A 16,450-nucleotide genomic window follows, 5' to 3' on the forward strand; every position below is an offset into this window, starting at 1 on the left:
ATAATCTGCTAAGCTAATATTAAGTTGGATTAAGTAACAATACAATTCGCCGGTATAGATTATAAGCAAACACAAAAATGGAGAACGTGTGTCTGTGAATGGTCGTATTTTGCCTTGCCTTGGGGCTGGTACCCTTTTGTGCCCCTATGGTTGAAAGAGCTCCCTTTGTGATCTACACAAACAAAACTATTTTTCAGGTAAAACACTTCCTCCTGGGAATGCCACAAAAAGTCAACGGTACAAACAGCCGGCAGTGTATGAGGGCCATTGTTAGCAACGATTGATTGAATTTTCGATTAAACAAACAGATGGCACAACCTCAACATACTTTCTGGTTTGATTATGCCTCGAACTCGATAAACATGTCTAGACTAGAGAGATTGTGTTTAGCAGGTTTTGCCAAATAACTTTCTTTTTTTTATTACTTTATCAATCAAAAGAAATAGAAAAAAAAATCACACACTTTCATCACACATAAATCAGAACTATCAATGCCAAAACATTTTTAAAAAGGAGAGGAAGATGGGGGGACTAAAACTAAAGATTTGGAATGTTAATTTTCCAATTCGTAAACATACTATGAAATAAACAAAAAATTAAAAATAGAATGAACAAACCATACTCTACAAAAGAATCCTTTGCAAATTAAGAACAAATATATATTTTTTTTATTTATTTATTTAATGCAATTTACAACTGTACAAAATAATACAATAAGTAAATATGTTTCATATACACTTGAAAATCTTGGGAAGGAACCACCCATTAGTGGTACTTCAAACGTGGCCATCTTCTTTTCAGACGCCTCGGAGGATTATCAGGGATTGTTAAGTATGAAAGATTAAGGGATAGGATGGTTAAGGAGTTTGGAACGTAAAGACGCATATCTGTTTTGGGCTAAATCTGCAACGAATGGGATGTTAAGGAGCATCAAGGATTTTGTATTGTAAGAATTGGATGCGGGAGGAATTTGATGGTTTGGTCGAGCCCCAGAGCTCAATTCCATATGTCCAAATTGGACTGATTATCGTAGTGTATACTAATTTTTTGTTGTGAATGGGAAATTTGGAGCGTTTGTCATGTAAGTGTTGTAGCAATCGGAATCTACGAGCAGTTTCTTGTCGTTTTAGTCTTGTGTGTGGATTTCAAGTAAGTCTCTTGTCAAGATGGAGTCCTCAGATAGAATCTGTTCAACAGGTAAGAACAAATATTAAATTAATAGTTTACATTTTTTTTTGTATTTATTTATAGAAATTTACAACTGTATATACATAAAAACGCATTAAGCAAATTTTATGTTAGATCAAAATGGAGTGATAAAGACATGAAGAGAGACTGCCCATTGGTAGCACTCTATATTAAATATTAAAAGTTATTTTCAGAAATTTGGACTCAGTAATGTCTGCTATTACTCATCATTATCAAATTATTTGATCACTTGTTTTTTTTTTTAATCATGCAAGAATAATTTTTGTTACATATCGTTTTTATGATTTTTTTTGTTAATCCTACGGAAGAGTTGACAAAGGCACACTTCACTCATTACGTTTTATAAATTAATTAATTTAATGACATTTAATAAATTACAATAAATAAATAATATTTAGTAGCAATAAATTCTATATAATTTATATCGTAAAGATATAGAATTAACAAAAATATTAAATAAACATATACCCTCCTAAAATATTAAATAGATATCCTATGACATTTAAAATATGCCCTATTACATAAATAGAACTCATATATAAACCACTACCACAGTTTAACATGTCATCTCCGAAAAAGTTTATTTTGTATTTTCACCATAAAAAATACTTGACGTAAATATTACATACTTATTTATATCTAAACACTCTTGAAAATTCGAGGCAGTGAGCAAGGAATAGGGGTGGTTTCGTCGATTAGTTGGAAAGTCAGCATTTAGATGGCAGCACTGTAACACTTCCACGAATAAAGCTTCGTTTTTGTAGAATTCATTAGATAAAAATCCATTTTTTAATGTTTTATTGAACTATTCTTCTTGAAATAATTTCTTATCTAGCACATTTAAAATTCAAACTGTTCACACACACACTATTATTGATGTAATGAGCTGAAAATGACCTCATAACTTTCACAATAGTTTAAACCCAGGCTTATATTTCATCAATATTTTGCTTACTTAATTCATGATTTATCTATTCTTTATTACGTACAAAGTTCAAATTTAGTAGGCTTATTTTTTATTGTTGTTTTAAAATCTAATGAATTAAATTAAAATTCAAAAACGATTTTAATGGCATTTTCATTTCGTGAAGGTTCCAACCCCCCACCATAGTCAGAGTCAGAATAGGTTGGTTACCTGTAGTAACCACCCCCCCCCCCCCCCCCCCCCCCACCGAAAGGTCATAAAAAATATACCCCCTTTTCAGCTTCTATAATCCTATATTTTCTTTAAAATAATCATATTTACAATTGCGTACAATAAATAAGTTTAATTTCTAATTATTTACAAAAAAATAAAACAGTCAAAAAGATATTTTAAAATTATTTTGTTCACTTACTCAATATGTCCCAGTATTGTTGGGTGAGACAAAATATATAACAGAATTTAAATTTGCAAACTCGGACAATGTTATATGATCAAACCTCAAAGTGTGGGGGGGTTGGAAATACAATTAATTATTTTTGATTGGATTCTAGATAATATAGATAAACTTAAGATATTGTTTTATTGGATTTTTAATTGTTTTTTTTATAAACATGTTTTCATTTATTTTTATTTTTTTACATGGTCAAGGCTGAATTATTTTATTATTTATCTGTCCTTAGCTCACTGGGCTGCATTTTCAAAGATGTTCCAATCACGCTTACTTGAGACCTATATATATTATCCTTAGGTCTGTAGCACAAATATAATTAAAAATAAATTAAAAGATATAGAAGTAGATTCTAGAGTCAAAATTTTCAATAAGATTTCAAGCAGTTTGGAAATTGTTCAGCGTGAACAAATAAAATGTTTTCTTTCAGCAGTGTGATGTAGTATCTACCGACGTCACCACCAAGAAAGCAAAAACTCAGAGAAGATCAGATACTTGAATGCTTTGATTTATATCCCGAAGGGTCGCCTAAAACCAATTTCTTTTCAATCTTAAGAATATTCTGAGGGATATTGACCTTTGAAAAAGGACGAAGGGAAGATTGTCCTAGGAGAGGATGGGGTGCCGCCATCGTAGGGCCAGAAAGGGCACACGAACTCACCTTGCACAAGCCATTGTCATCAAGAACTAGCCGCTATTTGCCAACTGTGAAAGGTTTTGGTTTTAGGGATTTCTATGCGCTCTTAGGCATGAAAAGATCTTCTTAGGGGGAGCTCTTGAAACGAATCCCTATTTTACCAATATGAGACTAAATAAATCATCATTGTAAAATATATAATACAACAGAATCAGTGGAAATAAAGTTTCTTTCTCCTCTGATTGTTATCCGTCTGTTAAGCTTCAAAAATTTTAATTTTTCAAATGAGAATATGGAAAGTGAGTATCTCAATGGTAAGGCATTGTACTACTAACTCCAAGGACCCGCATTCTAATGTGGCAGATAATTATTTTCTGTTTCATTATAGCCATGGATCAGACTTATGTGTTTGAAAGCCCTACAGGGTCCACCCAGCCTCATTGAGTAGGTACTCTTAAATGGGTACAAATCTGTGTGTCGAATATGATTCTGACCAAATCACCTCCTTGCACAACTAGTCTAGTAACAATATTTAGTCATTATAGGTTTTAGTGGTACAGATTTAATTTTTTTTCATCTTTTCTTTAATTAATTACTTAGGAACAGAAAATAGGAGAACAATAAGAAGGATCCTTAATTCTACGTGGCTTTCCCAGTTTCCCGAGGATTAGTATCGGGCTGTGGTGATATGCTTTCCCCTGATTAACGGGATAATTAAATAGTTCGTTGTAAAAAACGGAAGATTGGCAGGACTAGGGCATGGAACGGTTTGCTTCTTATAGTGTGAATACTTACCGTACATCGGATTCGGTTTAGTTGTAACTCTAAGACAAATTTTATTAAAATTTCCGCTTATTTCGGGACCTGTATCTTTCATTAGTACTTCTTTACTTATAGATTAACGTTGGACAATTTCAAAAGCATTGCATAAAGGCTCCAGTAAATGACTAACTCGTCAGTATTGTTACATAAGCACAGACGGATAGACTAAACATATTTGGTACAACCATTACTTGAGCTCGACTTGATTGAAAAGAATTACTATCTAGTGGAATAATGTGACCTATCGAACGTATAAAATCGGTTGAACACTTCCCTCAAGTAATTTTCTCATAACTACAAACGGACACATTAAACCATAATCAGATGGACAGATATCTTATCATTCTCTCCTATTTGCGACTACGCTGGTAGGAACATCTCACATTTTTGAATGATTTTATTGAAATTCGTCACGTCTCTATTAAATTGTCTTTCATTTCATTAACAAAAATTGACGAATTTAATAATCTATAGTGCAACAATATATATAAATGTGCGATTTTTTGTGAAAACATCGTTTTGAAGCTTAAGTCTTATCGAGGTCAGTCAAATAAGGGCCAGAAAAAGATGTTGGAGGCAACTTTTGGAGAAGCCATGAAAATTTTCACATTTATTTTTTCAGGTGTTAATTAACTTTCAGCTTTGTGACTTAAAATGTTTTCTGGAAATACATTAAAAAAAAAATCATGTTTCTCCATATTTCCTTATAAATTGAAAAAAAAAACATGTATTACAGAAGAAATTTATAATATTCATTTTTCTTAAATTAAAAAAAGAAGTTAATTACCAACAATATGGATTCTGATATATTCACTATACTATTTCTACCAAGATACGAAATGTTAATATAATTTTGAATAATGTAAAACAAAATATTGGTTAATTCAACTATTTCTAGTATAATCATAATTTGTAGATGAAATAGATAATAGTAATTTTCTCTGAAACGTTGCCCAGAAGGATGAAATCTTGGAGGAAGGTGTATAACGTAGACGGTACGCTTCCAGATCGAGTGACGCCAGAAGGCAGGGTCTATTGCTTTCGTAGGCGTGGCATATGGTACGGCATATTTGATAGTTGACAGTTTCTGCCGCAACCCGTGCTCACTTTTCGTTGTTAATATTCGTTTTTTTGAAGAGCTATTAATTATCAGTCTCAAGTATTCTAAAAAATAATGTTTAGTGTTTTACCTTTTTTTTGTTTTTAATAGACAACTTTCTCCATTAAGTCATAAGCAATTATTTATTTTCCTCAGTTTTTATATTCTTATGTTTTCCTTAAAAGAAGTAATTATTTTTTAACTGTTTCTAGAAAACAATAATCAAAAATGAACCATGTTAATTAAATTTGATAATCACTACTTACTATTTAGAACAGTAAATATATTTTGGTATTCTTAATATTGACGAATCTCGAATTTCACGAGAATGGCTAGTTGGATTTTCATTACAGATAATCTAAACGTACTGAAAATAACATTTACTACAACTATTTTCTTTACATTTGCGACTTAATGAACGGGTTTACAGATCATTATAATTAATTGTTATATTAGCCAGGTGTGAAAGCCCAATCCCTATCCCTTAGTCATTTTTGATTAGAAGGAAAGTAGGCTTATGGCACCACCCTGGTTGAAATAAAGGGGGTAAGAAGTATTAAGGGTTCTTTTCTTGAAAAAAATTACCGAGTAAACTTTCTAGATACAAATGTCAACGATTGGGACAATTAATAGTTTTTGCACCTTCATCAACAGTTACTAACCATAATTATACACGAATTCTAACATATGAATAATGTAAATAATCATTTAATGTTGAAGAATTTGTTAATATTTTACCAAAAAGAGGGGATTGAAGTTTCTTGAATATTTAAGACAAAGGAATGGTAAACCTGAAGAAGTTGTAAATTAATAAACTGAAGATAGAGTGGGCCGCTAACGAATCCGATGCTCCTCAAAGGCTCACTAAGTGTGAATAATTACAAGAGGCCTAGTCTCAAATTGGTGTCGCCTTATCCCGACCTTCTTTAATATTTATTGCCTCTAAAAGAAAATAGGGCACCTCTCGCTCAGCCTTCTCTCACTATTTCGTTCCTGCGTTTGGCTCAGTCAGCTCTGTTATTAGTCTGTCTCAGCTAGCAACTTCACGGACAAATAAAGTCCAAGTTCAAGAGTAACTTATTTACAAGCTGTTACAACTTTTGCCAGCTAAGGTTAATGAGGATTGTTACAACTCAGGCGGATTTACAGAGGGCTATTGAAAGTGTTTTATTCTGGGTCGGTAATTTAGTCTCAGGGATTAATAAATAAAGAGTATATTTTCTTTATTTGGGTAGGAGAGGATAGAACTATTTACATTATCAAGGAAATATAATTTAGGCAGCGACATGTTCTACAATATTATTCCTTGAGGAAATAGCTCTGTCATTCGATTTCAGAACACAGCCTCAATTTCCGAAAATTCCAGTAAATTAGAAATCAATCAACGATTCTTTATTTACTGTACTTTAAGAGGCTTGGGGTTTTGTTTATAGAATATTCCAATAATATCCTAACTGTAATAGTTTCTCTTTTTTTAATTTTTTCTTAGATTGACCAAATGTAAAATTATTATTAACTTATACAAATTTCCTACAGTGCTTTATTAATTTTTTTTAAGATAAATCTTTTTTTTTTAAATTTATTTAATGTGATTTACAACTGTACAAATAATAAATACAATAAGTAAATACGTTGTATGTTTCATATACACTTGAAAATCTTGGGAAGGAACCACCCATTGGTGGTACTTCAAGCATTAATTTAAATTAGAAGGTCCTGTGGCCATCTTCTTTTCAGACGCTTCGGAGGATTATCAGGGAATGTTAAGGATGAAAGATTAAGAATTAAGTTTGGAATGAAAAGAGGCATATCTGTTTTGGGTCAAATTTGCAACGAATGGGATGTTAAGGTCTTTGTGAATGAGTTTATTTGTAACGTAATAGGGAGCATCAAGGATTTTACGTAGGATTTTGGATTGTAAGGATTGGATGCGGGAGGAATTTGATGGTTTGGTAGAGCCAAGAGCTCAATTTCATGTGTCCATATTGGTCTGATTATCGTAGTGTATACTAATTTTTTGTAGTGAATGGGAAGTTTTGAGCGTTTGTCAAGTAAGTGTTATAGCATTCGGAATCTACGAGCAGTTTCTTGTCGTTTCAGTCTTGTGTGTGGATTCCAAGGAAGTATCTAGTCAACATGGAGTCCTAAGTATCGAATCTGTTCAACAGGCGTTAGTGGAGTATTCAGAAAGGATACTGAGGGACAGCAGGGTAGAGGTTTACGATGGAGAGTAAAGGTGATCTGATAGGATTTGTCAGGATTTATTTTGATTCTCCAGTTTTGACACCATCCTTCAATAGGTGTTATGTGTGTCTGTAGTGTTTGTGATGCATTTGTTGGGTCGTTGTTTACAGACAGTATACATGTGTCATCAGCGTATGTTGTTAGGACTGTGTTAGGGTGGATTGGGATGTGAGCTGTATAAATCGTATAAACCTTGAGAAACACCGGCGGACTGAGAAAAGAGAGATGAGTAGGCTAGGTTATGATTTACTTAAAAAAATAAATTTAATTCAATATAAAATAGGAGTACGAAATTATTAAAAATTCTCAATCCTATCATCAATTAATTTTCAACAAGTGTGTAAAATGTAAAATATATAAATAATGAAACACTCTATCACATATTGTTTAAATACCCTTTATATAATAAGTTGAAGATATGAATGAAAAATGTTAATGGGATTAATAGATTTAACATTAGATAACGTTAGAACGTTAGATACTATTAGGCAGATGTATTGTTTCATTTCCAGTGCTTTCAATTATAAATACTTGGCTGGATAATTTCATTCAAAAATATTCCAATTATGTTACATAATAAATTACTTGTTTTAATAAAACTACTATAGCTTTACATTTATTTAATATGTTGTAGTTATAGTAATTAAATATTCACAATACTCCTTTTCAAAACTGTTAATAATTTTAGTTTATAACTCTGATTTAAATGTTATTTTCCGCGTTTAGAATTGTTTGTGCTTATAGTTAGTGAATTTGTATGATTATTAGCCAATTATTTTGAATGATGTATATTGTATTTAAAAAAAAAGAAAGTAATACTTGGAATAACTTAATAATCTTTGAGATAACGCAACCAAACTATTTTTTTGTAATTTATTTATTTATCAATAATAATTCTATACATTATTTACTTAGCATAAGTGCAATTGTAAATAAAACGAATATTTCATGTATTATCATTTATTTAATTAATTTTAGTGTAATGTAAAAAAATAAAATAAAATTACTTATTTATTTTATTTTTATATTAGTTCAAAATTTTACTTATTTTATATTTTCCTCACTTCTTCATGTACATTGTTTGATTATGTTCATTTTATTTATTTTTTCTGCTTATAAACATAAAGAGATTTTATCCATTTATATGTAATTTAATTTTTTTTTAAGTTTAGTGTGAATGTGGTAATTCCATGTTTGTGGCAGATTTTAATATTTATCAATAAATAAAAAAGTTACGTATCATTTATTAAATTTAACAAAAAACCATAATATCTCTGGAAATTCCTTAATTTTATTCCCAAAACCCTTGAAGTAACCACTGAAGGAAACGCGACAAAGAAAATTTGTTATATAATACAATAAAAATATAATATTGTAAATAATAAAAATAAATAAAAGGAAAATTAGAAAGTAGTTAGTTGACTTGAATATCCAAAAGAACTGTCTTCAATCTTACAGTTATTATAATCTACCGCAATTCAGTACAGTATAAAGTACTAATAAATAAATAAAGAAACAAATATAATTACAAGCTTATTGAGTATTATTTAAAGATATAATATTACATCGAAAAAAACCTATTATGATTAATAACTTATAAGAATTTCATCACTATGTTATAAAATACCTTAATTTTAAATCTAAAGATAACATCAGGTTTGGCATATTACTAATAGTCGACAGCCATAGTATTTATAGAACAAATCATAAACAATTGTTTTTGTAAATTAAATGTTTGACGAAAAAATAAAGAGAAATTAAATTAAATTTTATCATTTGTTGCATTACAACAATATTTACTTAAAAAGTGAAGACTATATTGTGCTGTTATATACTATGATATTCAAGCATACATTTCTTTCGGACTATAGATAGAAATTTTATTTTATTTTGTAACAAATGCTTTATACTTAATAATGAACTGTTGAATATTATCATGATACAGTTTCGATGTTGACTGTATATTGATTGTAGATGAAGTTATAGATTTATCTTCTTAATACATATCTACCAAATATTAACATTATTCTCTCATATTATCACTTAAAATTTTATATGAATATTATTTAATGTTAAATAATTAAAAAATATTTCATGAAAAAATAACTAAAATTAATTATTATAAAATACTGACTTTCACAGTAGCGTTATAATTTTAATAAGTTACATTAAAGTAAAACTCATTTAGTCAAGTACAGGGAAAAGAGAATGATAATTTACATCAGGTATTTTTTCACTTCTAATCTTCTTAAGGTACAAGTGGGGGCCAAAGTGGGGATAATTATTTAAGCAACACTTAACTGGCTTAAATCAAACAAATTAGCTCTCTAAAGAATTATCTAACGTTCTCATTTAAGCTTTTCACGTTCGTGGTACTCGAGCCTGAAAGTCAGAATATGTTTAGCTAGTAACATTTTAAGCCCCTTATGTTATGAAAACAAGTATCCAGACTTTAAAAGAATCTTAATAAGGACAATTAAGATATTTACGCAACCTATGCAAATGTAAAATTCACGGAAAAGGATAATATAAGATTTTTATTTTAGGTTTTAATTATTTCTATTTATCGTGCCTTAAAATTTCAGCTTATATATTTTAATTTTTTTTAAAAGTAAAACGAGACTGATCAAGCTCACAAATTAACAATAATGGCTTCGGAAAATGGATAACCTTAGTTTAGCTCTTTAACACATTTAAGAGGTTAAAACATGTTGTTTGTTTCTGTAATAAAACAAATTTCTAGGTCTGGCACGTTAGTTAGAATTTTTTTTTCCCTTCCCTGCATACATTCGTCTATTTCTAATTTTGTTTCTTAGTTCCATTTTTTGATTTAAATTAATCTAGCGGCATTTTTTTACTCAGAAATTTATAATTACACTTAGTCTTCATAATTTATTACGAGAAATGGTTATTTACATCTATATACTGCCCTCTTAATTATAGTACCAAAAAAAAGGTGAATTTTTTTAATCACTTTTTTCTCCTGATTAAATTAGCTAGTTAAAATGTTGTTGTTGTTGTTTATTGGCGCGACAGAACGTAGAGGTCCAAGTGTTCTGTATTTCTTAAGTACATCGCGCGTTTCTTAACATCGTTCTCTTGGGGTGAGTCCGTCACTCCAACGCCTATTTTTGTGAGGGCCACCCATTAACGGACGGGCCTCAAAAATGCCCGGGGGGAGGTTGTGAGTGAGTATTGTATATTACAATCTAGAAAAGATCCCGGATAGAGCCGGGGACTCGAACTTGCAATCTATGGGTTGGCAGACATTCGCGTTACCACGCTGATACTGTCACCCCGAAGTTGTAATGTGCGTATGGAATGAAATTATGAAATTAGCTCGTACTTTCAGGCAAGTTTACCGCTTTCTGTTGTGGTAGTAGTGACTTAAGCGAGGCTTTGGGACAGTGTGGCAGTATTCTGTTCTCACAATTACATCCTGTAACAATTGTAACCAAAATTTCTAATCAAGGTTTACGAAAATGTAAACGAGATGCCAAATGGCGATTTACTGAAGAACTTTAATATACACTGAAAAAGTATTTAAGGTCGATCATCAATTCGTTTTTCAAAATAGATAAATTGAAATACCAAGGGATCGTGATTGAAGTCAGAATTTCAAAATATTCTATAGGTTCTAAAACACAACTACTACTTGATCATTTATAATTTAACTACTCCACTGCCCTTTCTAGATATTTGATGATTGATTGGGATATATATTTGAACAGGTAATGAAATCAATTTTGAAAGCCTTTCGAATAAATTTTCAACTGTCTTCTAGATCCATGCATAGACTCGAGAAAGGATTCTCACAGGACTCAAGTCACATAGAAGATATAAAGTTATTCATGGGAAGGATGCGAGGGGTAGAGGCAAATTTGCTTTTAATTACATAGAATTAGAGTGTTGAGTGGAGGGGGTAACCTGCTCGCCTTCTAACTGGTCCCTTAATGATTGACAGGCTGTGCTCAAGTTGGCCCATCTTTGTCTAGTTAATATCCTGGCATCCTTAATGATGTGTCCCCTTACTTCAGAGCCTCTATTTGTTTATCAAGGACGTAAATGTATGGGCTGCTGTTCCCTTCTTTCAAGATACCTATTTTAGACATTGTCTCAGAACTGTAAGGACTCGCACTCTTTTGACTTATACGTCCGCTCGCATATGTAAATCTGTACAGAGCACCATCCCTTTGCACACACTTTGAAGAGGGATAGCTCGATCGTAATCAGATATACCTTTAGAGGTTGTAATTATATTCTCAAGACCAAAGCATAAGGAATTCATGTTTATATGTTGCAGTTTTTCTTGAATAGTGGAACATGGGACAAAAATTTTTTTTTGTGCGTGTTTGAGGTCTTCCAGAGATTTCACCGTAGAATGGAGTCAATTAGTAACAACTCTACTGGCTTTAGGAAAGTCTGTAGGACGACCTTAATAAATAATTAATTATTGGTAGATTCAAATTCTTAAAACATTGCACTGCCATGGTATATTTTTATATAGTATGAATATATAATATCAGGGTATTTTAAAAAATTAAAAACAAATTCCTATATACAAAATTGATTAAAAAGAGTTTAATATATGTCTTGGATAAATATTAGTTGAAAGTAAATGACGGCCAGTTAAAATAATATATTTATTTTACAAATATAATACATTATTTGTGAAGTTCTTTATTCGTTAATTAAAACAATAACAAATAAATAAACTCACTGTAATTACATTATTTAACTTTTAAAAATTATTAATTGTGGGAGTCAAATATTTGTCACATACAAGACATAAATTATTATAACGAACAGGGTGGCCATTTATATTCAATGACAACAATCAGTCAACTCCCTTCGTACTCTACAGGATCCCTCCTAATCCAGCCATTGCTCTAGCAGTCGTACAAAAACTCCTTCCAGGTGTTAAATTATTGACCCGCTCAGAGGAAACCTGAGTGATTAATGTGGTTCCATTGTCACTTTTTTGGGACTATTTTTTTCTTTTTTTATTTCATAGCATGGGCCTCCCCGATTTTTTTTTTTAGATTCCAAATTCTACAGGTGCGGCGGCGAAGGGCGGTTGTTCCAGATAAGAGACCAATAAAAGGACAATAAAATCCAGGCGGGAATTGGATTATTTTTATTGATTGGAGGGCTGTTGGAACTCTCATTTATTTCTCACCGATCTGATGCACTTATAAGGCGTGGCGTTTCAGAGGTTCGTGTCCAGAAATATCTCAAGTATTTTTGAAACCTCTAAGAGCCAGAACATTTCGAAAAATGTGAGAACTTCATCAAAAAGAAGATACATAATTAATTTTTAAAAACAAACGAAATATAGGTTAGGTCTTAAATCTGACAAAACCTCTTCTTCAACTGGTACTGCGTTGCTTGGAATCTAAAACAAATCAAAACATATATATATCTTTGAGGATACAAACTGAAAGCTAAACAGGACTATGTTAGAGATTATCATAAGGGACTAAACATGTCAAATTAAGTTGTTAGAATAAAAGTTTATACCGATAGATTAGTGCTTGTCTCAATTATACTTGAAGCATTTTTGTTTTGCTTTTCTGCAAACTTCTGCTTTGCAAGTATATTTGCTGTTCGTCTCCAATAATTAAAAATAAAGTACATATACTTAAAATGCTTAATTTTTTATTTTATTTTAAGTTAATAGAATTTGCAACGCCTAAGGTTATAGTTACTAGTGTAATAAGGGACGTGACGGCCGTGCTAGTTGGGGAGCAGGTCCCAGTGCGCTCAGTTCGGAACGTTGAGGGTTCGATTCCCACCTGAGACAGATAATATTTATTTTTCGGCGGTCTCTGAAATGAATCTTGAAACTCCCATCTTGGTTAGTACGCAGCAGCAACTCAGGTAGCCGCCAGGGGTTAGGAAAAAGCACCAAGAAGCCCCCCACTTGCTGGACTTGTTTCCCCACCAAATACCAATACCACAATACGCCACTGTCTACTCCTTAATTATAGACAAGAGAAAAGTAAACTAATAGTTTCAAAAAAAAAATAAAATAAACGATATAACAAATAATGTAAATAAAATAAATTAATTAAGAGTATTTAAAGTATTCTGAACTACTTAAGTATACGTTCCAACATATAGTACAAAATAGAATTTCTGAATTTACTACAATGGATTATACTGATAAATAAACAGGTGATAGTTGTAGTGATTATAGCAGTAGGAAAGTTTATTTATTTATTTTTTTTGACAGATGTAAGGAAATACGCAACAAACATGCTATATTGTCAGAGCTTGTAGGATGTGAATACTGGTGCAGAAATTTTTATTAAATCATTTTTGTCAATCTTAATTGATACTTAAGCAAACGAAATGATCTTATATATTATCATCACTGATGATTGCTTACAGTAGTAGATCAAAATTTTAATTAAAATCATCAATAATACAGGACATTCATTGATGACGAAGGTTAAATAAAAAAAAAGAAAAGACTTTGGTAAAGTAGCATGCTCTTTTGGTGGGAACAACAAAGTATATTGAGGCTGTGAAATTAAAAATTTTTAAAAAAGATTAAGGTTAATAGGAACTAATTTATGATAATAATAAATATAACTGATATTACAACATAAGTCAATATATTTATAATTTATAATTATTATTATTCGTTTTATTTATTATCATTGTTTATTTATTTTTTTCTATTTATGTCTTCTGATAATAATGTGATTCTGTACAAATAAATGGATACTATTGATACAGCTCTGATACCTATTTATTGAACATTGTTCTATTTTTCAATAAAATCTTTTAATCCCCTTTAAATAAAATCACTTTATACACATTAAATAATTGGTTTTAGATACATTTAAAAACACAAATCTTTTCATCCTAATTGAAACAGGAGTTGTGATACTTTTACATCAACGCCTCACCAATCAATCAAACCCACGCTTTGCATTTTACTAAATCATATCCGTAGGCCGTTCCAATAAGACCTTAATACATTCCGCGCGAGAAACAAATGAACCTTTTATGAAAAATGGTTTGATATGATGTCTTGAAATCATCTCATCTGTCAGTGCTATCTAGAAATTGCCGAAACAACTTATACCTACAAATCACTAACACATTTCATGCTGTGTGCGTCAGTTGCTACCTAAGCCATTATCTTTTCTAAAAATATAACTAAACGATAAAGATAATGCTTCTTAATTTTTCAATAGTATTCAGAATGGTCATCAACGTCCTTATTATATGAGGAAACATCTAATTTATTATTCCTATAATGAGGAGATTTGTTTTTTATAATTTTGTAATAAAGGAAAATTGTAAAAAAAAAATTAATATTAATTGTTTTTCAAAACTTCACCTTCTTACCATATAAACGTTGATGATAAAAAGCTTATATCTAGGTTCCGAATTTTCGAGCAGTAAAAAACCCGAAATTGGTATAATAAACCAAGTCTTGGAATCACCACCTTTTGGTTTAATTTATAAAATCATTACATGAAAAGCTTACCTAACCTTTTCTGAATTAAATTAAACTCGTTAAATCTACGGTTTACAAAGTACATTTGCACTAATTTTTTAACAAAAAAATCAATTAAAGGTCCTCTGTTTCAGAAAAATTATATATTTTGAATTAATGTTTTTACTGTCCAAATTTAGGAATAAAATATAAATCGGTTCATAAATTTTTTTTTTTTGAAAATTTTAATTTTCCTAAAAGAGATAATAACATTTAATCGTATTTATCTTAACGTTGAGGTGTAGACCGTTGATTAATAAGTGACGTATATGGCTGGTGGGAGGAGGGAGTGCGGTCAGTAAAAAAACACAAATAAACAAAAAAATATTGATTCCTGCCAACGTTTCGACCTGAGTTTGAAGTCTTCATCAGGGAGCTTGCGGCAGAGATTCTGGCTAAAAACTGGGTTTAAAATGAAAAAAATTGAGTTGATAAAATAAGGACGTTGTGACGACTCTGAATACTAGTGAAAAATGAAGGGGCATCATTGTTTACTGTTTAGTTATATTTCTACAAAAGCTAATGGTTTATGTAGCAACGGACGCACACTGCTTGTGCCTCATTTAATTAAATCTTCATCTGATTGCTTGTGGTGAATATTCTAGCTAAATTGTGGATTTAAACTAAAAAAATGAGTTTTAGCCAGAATCACTGCCGCAAGATTCCTGATGAAGACTTGAAACTGAGGTCGAAACGTCGGGACAAATAAATAATTTTTTGTTTATTTGTGTTTTTTTTTTGTTTTTTTTTGCTGAGACAGAAGATGAAATTACTTAGATTGGAAAACTTAGAAAAACGTTCTGCATAAACCACGCGAGCATTAGTTTCATGTTTATAATTTCAATCCACTCCTGAAATAGAACTTTGAAGTTTAAAAACAAATCTAAAGGCTATGGACGGCGAAAATTATGATCATCTTTTTTTCCCAAGCTTCGAATTCCACTGTTCATGAAAAATACATTCATATAACACTAATTTTGGCCCAAAATTACACTATTTTGTACGTTTTGAGTTTTTTGTGCACAAAATTGCACATTTCTTTTGGACTAAATTTTTGTTTTCACTGTATAAAATTTACTACCTGAACTAAATTTCTCGTATTATAGCCATGTAGGTATATGTAGACCAGTATTTTTAAACTTTTTCCTTATTTAATTGATAGTTTCAGATTGGACAAATTTAATAACACAGTCCACGTATGGAGCGTCGAACAAAAAAAATAACAAGTGAACTCAATTGACTAAAGTTCTTAATATAGTACTAACTAGCGGCATTGTGCTATAACGTTTTAAAACAACCTCAGTTATAACTTTTAGAGAGAAAAAATATGAAAGCTCTATGTATAAAGGAGTATTTAAAACTTATTCAAAACAAAGTTCACATAGCATGTCCTTCCACTCAGCTTTTCAATAGTGTATTTAAATTACCTGAATATAGGCACTAACAAAAAAACTTTAAAAAAAAAAATTGAAATTCTCATTAACCACAACAAAGTCAGAGAGAAGAACGAACGTTCTCTATGAAAAGCTTATTCCTGAGAGATGTTTTCATTG

The sequence above is a fragment of the Halyomorpha halys genome, unplaced genomic scaffold (assembly GCF_000696795.3).
Source record: "Halyomorpha halys isolate HHAL.00 unplaced genomic scaffold, Hhal_1.1 Scaffold942.1, whole genome shotgun sequence".
Lineage (NCBI taxonomy): Eukaryota > Metazoa > Arthropoda > Insecta > Hemiptera > Pentatomidae > Halyomorpha > Halyomorpha halys.